The 5,346-nt window shown below is 46.7% G+C and overlaps 1 non-coding gene across 1 annotated transcript; it reads right to left on the bottom strand.

Annotated features, from left to right (window-relative positions):
- Positions 1–2,535: 2,535 nt before the first annotated feature.
- LOC114009428 (U6 spliceosomal RNA) lies at positions 2,536–2,642 on the bottom strand. Its single transcript, XR_003550841.1, has one exon. It is a non-coding gene; the product is annotated as a U6 spliceosomal RNA (small nuclear RNA).
- Between the last annotated feature and the right edge of the window lie 2,704 nt (positions 2,643–5,346).

Consider the following 5,346-nt stretch of genomic DNA (forward strand, 5'->3'; position numbering starts at 1 on the left):
ATTCATCCCCCCCCCTTTTTTTTTAATTTAACCAGAGAGAGAGAGAGAGAAAGAGAGACTCAGCCACCAGGTCTGGGACTCGAACCATCATCAGCCATGTGGGAATGTCCAGGACCTTAACCACCATGCCATCTACTGGTCCCTTTTTTTATTTAAAGAGAGATTTTTTTTTTTACTATAGGGTATGTGTGCTTGCGAGAGAGGTGATGGTCATGCCGCCATTCCTTTGCCTCCATTCTTTTCTCAGGATTTTGGGCACATGCATGCAAGTGCCTGGTGTTAGTTTTAAGCTACTAAGTCCAAGACTCAAAGTGGGGTCAACCCGTGGTCCAGCAACGTAACCTTTACGCCATCTGCTGGTCCAAAGGGTTATAATTTCTCCATGTCCTCTCCAACACTTATTTTCTAGTTTTCTTTTTATATTTGTGTTTTTTTATTTTAAGAATTATTTATCATTTAATTTTATTTATTATTACTTTTTAATTTGCTATAGTGCACATGCACTCACCAGAGAGAGAAAGCAAGAAAGCAAGCTGCCAGGTCAGGGACTTGAAGTGTGGCTGGCCATGGGGAAGTCTAGCACTTACCATGATGCCCCCTGCTGGCCCATTTTTCCCCATAATCGCTGTCCTAATGGATATAAAGTGGTGACTTCCTGTGGTTTCACTTTGTTTTCTCTGAGGACTAATGATGCTGAGTATCTTATGTGCTTTTCTGGTCACATCTTTGAACAATAAGGATACGATTCAAGTTCCTTGCCCATATTCTGATAGGTCGCTTGCCTTTTTATTGTTGATTTGTAAGAGTTCTAGCTAGGGCCAGCAGATGGCACAGAGGTTAAGGTTGCTGAATCCCATGTGGCCAACAGCACAGTTCAAGTCCCAGACCAGGCGGCTTACAAAACATGCCTGACGTGTGTGCATGGGTGCCCAAAATCTCTAGAGGAGAATGGAGAAGGGATTATAGTGAGGCCATCCTCCCTGGGACAGGGGTTTGGGGGAGCGGGGAATGTCCTTTCTCACTTTCCCTCTTTCTCTATCTCTCTCTGGCAAGTGCATGCTTCCTATAACTAAAAACAACAACAACAACAAACAACCAAAAAATTTTTTGATATGTCTTAGATACCAAGCCCTTATCAAATATATGATATGCAAACATATTGCCCTATATATGGACCACCTTTTTTTCTTTCTTGATAATATCATTTGATTCACGAAAGTTTTTGTTTCTTAAAAATTTGCTGTAGTGGGGCCAGTAGATGGTGTGATGATTACATTGTTGGACTCCCACATGGCTGACCACGGTTTGCGTCCCAGACCCGGTGGCCTGAAACTCACGCCAGGCATGTGTATGCACGTGCCCAAAATCCCTAGGGGAGAATGAAGGAGAAGGGACTGTGGTGTGCCCATCCCCCCAGGGGTGATTTCTCCTTTCTGTCTCTTTGTCTCTGCAGCCAGCACATGCGCCCTATAGTAAAAATCTCTCTTTAAAAAGGAAAAAATTGCTATAGGTTATGCATACCTACCAGAGACAGAGAGAGAGAGACAGAGAGAGAAATCATCCCCCGGGAGGAGGGCCATGCCACAATCCCTTTTCCTCCATTCTCTTCTCAGGATTTTGAGCATGCGCATCCACACGCCCTGTGCTTTTCAAGCTGCCAGTCCAGGACTTGAACCACATAGTTGACCATGTAGGATCTAACTGCCTTCACCACCACCCCCTGGCTGACCCCAAAACGTTTTAATTTTGGGAACCAGCAGTTAGCGTAATGGCTATGTCGCTGGACTCCCACATAGTCGACCGCGGTTTGCATCTCGGACCCGGTGACTTAAAACTCATGCCAGGCGCATGTGCATGTGTGCCCAAGATCCCGAGAGGAGAGTGGAGGAGAAGGGATTGAGGCAGGGCCATCCCTCCTGGGAGGTGATTTCTCGCTTTCTGTCTCTCTGTCTCTCTCTGTCTGTCTGGCGAGCGCACGCACCCTGTAGCAAAAACCTCCCAAAAAAAAAAAACTTTTTAATTTTGATGAAGTCTAGATTATCTATTTTTTCTTCTGTTATTCATGTTTTTGTGTCGCATCTAAGAACCATTGCCAAGTCTGAGGTCATGGGAGGTACCCTGTTTTCTCGTAACGGTCTCATGGTTTTGGCCCTCACTGTTTTTTAACTAACGTCTGTATGTGGTGTGATGGAAAGGTCTCACTTCATTCCTTCATTTATTATTTTTTTTAAAGAAAGGCTTTTTTCCCCTTTAATTTTATTTGTCATCATTATTTTTAACATTTTTTAGAGAATTCTTTTATTTAATTTTATTTATTCATGTATTTTAATTTGACCAGAGAGGGACAGAGTGAGTGAGAGAGAGAGAGAGAAGGAAAGTGAGAAAGCACACCGCCAGGTCCAGGGCTGGAGTTGCAGTGGGCCATGTGGGAGTCCGTGCCCTGACCCACCACGCCACCTGCTGGCCCCAGCACTTCATTCCTTTGCATTTGACCACCCAGTTGTCCCAGCATGGATACTAATGTTTGTTTGTTTTTTTTTAATGGAATGGTTTACAAATTCGCGTGTCATTCTTGCGCAAGGGCCTTGCCAGTCTTCTCTGTATTGTTCCAGTTCTAGCATGTGTGCTGTCGAGGTGAGCATAGGGATACTAAATTTGTGGCCACTCTTCTGGTCCGATTTTCAAAGACATCTCTAAAGCTCACAAGGGCTTTTAAATATTTTTTCTAGTGTTTCAGGATTTAAATCCTCATTCTTCCCTGCTACCGGTTTACAACCTCCATAGGCCACTTTGCCACTCAAAGCCTTTGTGCCTTAGCTACGAAAGGGGACTCATGCAATTATCCTAATAGTGTACTCTTCCTAAGGTTTCTTTGAGCACCTGGTAAGAATGAGTGTCAGGGCTGGCAGGTGGTGTGGTAGGTAAGGCGCTAGGCTGCCACATGGCTGCCTTCAGTTCGATTCCCAAAATTGGCAGTTTGCTTTTTCGCTTTCCCTTTATCTCTGTCTCTGATCAAATTTAAAAAGTAATAGTAATCCGGGCCAGCAGGTGGTATAGCGACTAAGGCACTGGAATCCCACATAGCCATCCATAGTTTGAGTCCCAGACTTGGTGGCTTAAACTCACACCAGGCACGCGTGCGTGCGTGCCCAAGATCTGAGAGGAGAATGGAAGACAAGGGTTTGTGACGTGGCCATCCCCCTAGGGGGTGATTTCTCGCTTTCTGTCTCTGTCTCTCTGGTGAGCGCACGTGCCTGTAGCAAAAACCTCTCAAAAAAACAAAAACAAAAAAAACTTATACCAGGTGCATGTATGTGTGTGCATGCCCAAAATCCCAAGAGAAAAATGGAGAAGGGGTTACAACGAGGCCATCCCCCCAGGGGATAATTTCTAGCTTTCTGTCTGTCTGTCTGTCTGTCTGTCTCTCTCTCTCTCTCTCGTGAACTCATGCATCCTATAGCAAAAATCTCTCTTGGGACCAGTAGATGGCGAAATGGTTATGTTGCTGGACTCCCATGTAGTAGATGCGGTTCGAGTCCCAGACCTGGCGGCTTAAAATACACTAGGTGCATGTGTGTGCATGCCCAAGATCCCAAAAGGAGAATGGAGGAGAAAGGATCATCCTCCCTGGGGTGGTGTGATTTCTTGCTTTCTGTCTCCCTTCTTACTTTGTCTCTCCAGCGAGCACACACACCCTATAGCAAAAAAACTTCCTATTAAAAAATAAAAATCTCTCTCCAAAAAAAGAAAAAAAGAAAAAAGATAACAAATAGAATTAAATAAATAAATAATTGTATTAAAATAAAAAAGAAGTGAGGGTAAAGTGCTTCATCTGATAACCAGAACATGTGGGTGTTAGGCCCGGTAGGGCATCCTCAGCCTGCCACCGTCATCCAGGTGGCAAGGCTACTGTCCCCAGGATGACTGGAGGCCCACTCCCGTTCTGGGATATGGGCATAAGAAGATTAGCTGCAGCAATGCTACAGGGTCCCAGACCCAACCACAGCGTGAGGCCGTGAGCCTCTCCGGCCAGCACATGCTCCACTTTGTGGGTATCAGCTTATTTGGGTGCACTCGCGTGGAGGTCAGAGTGCGTCCTCCGCGGGGACAGTAGGTAAGCCAGGCCCTCTCCACCTTGCCCTCCGGAGACAGCAGGAGCACAGGACTAGATCCAGTCCTGTCAGGTGGAGCCCGGCTGAAGGAAAGGGCTGGGGCCAGCCGACCTGCGCTGCATTCCAGAGACAGTCTTCCAAGGTCACCTTCCCTCAGGCCTGCCCTTTTCAGCCGGAGCCGCTCCACCCCACAGTCGCCAGCAGGAGCCGCTCCACCCCACCCTTGCATTCCCCTTCCCTGCCAGCTGCCAATCCTCTCCAAGCCCTTATCTCTTCCTAAACTTTATATATTTTATTCATGTGTTTATATCTCCCCACCCTCTGTAGAGTACAAACTTCTTGGAAGCAGGGATTTTTTTCTTTGTCCATGTTAGAGTGCCAAACCAAAAGGCAGAGACAGAGAGAGATGACCACCCCCAAGGTCTGGGCCCGTTGGCACCCCTTCTCCAGTTCCCGAGCCTGTCTGATCCCCTGTGCTTGCACATGTACCTGGCTCGTCTCAGGCTGACCGAGCCAGGGATTCGCACCACGGCTGCCACGTCGGATCTGGTCCTCTGAGCAGAGCTTTGCTTCTGTGCCACAGAGCTGGCCGGGTGTGGGGAGGACGTGGGTAGACTCCGTGCATAGAGCCAAGAACAGCGCTCATACGTGGCAGGCGCTCGGTGAACATTAGGTGCATGAATGAAATCGAGAGGAAAAGACTTCCTGGCCACAGGACGCCTGCACACTCTCCTGCGGAGTGCCTGCCGGCCTCTCTTCCTGAGGACTCAGGCTCAGGGCCTTGGGCAGGTCACTGTACACCGTCTTCCTTAAACTTATTTTCAAATTATTTTCTAGGGGCTGGCAGATGGCTCGGTTGGTAAAAGCGTTGGACTCCCACATGACCAACAGTGAGTTGAGTCCCAGACCTGGTGACTTGCTTTCTCACTTTCCGTCTCTCTCTCTCACTCTGTCCCTCTCTGGTCAAATTAAAATAAATAAATAAAGTTAAATAACATCATTCTTTTAAAAAATTTCTTTCTATTTGTGGAAAATGATCCTGGTTTTCCAGTGAAAGAATTTATATAAATGTCCTGTTATGAATGAACTTATTTAAATTATTTTTTAAAGAATTATTGAATTTTATTGGGTCCAGCAGTTAGCATAATGGCTATGTTGCTGGACTCCCACGTAGTCGACTGCGGTTGGAGTCCCGGACCCGGTAGCTTAAACTCACGCCGGGCGCGTGTGCTTG

Source organism: Tupaia chinensis, unplaced genomic scaffold, assembly GCF_000334495.1.
Source record: "Tupaia chinensis unplaced genomic scaffold, TupChi_1.0 Scaffold000049_1, whole genome shotgun sequence".
NCBI lineage: Eukaryota > Metazoa > Chordata > Mammalia > Scandentia > Tupaiidae > Tupaia > Tupaia belangeri.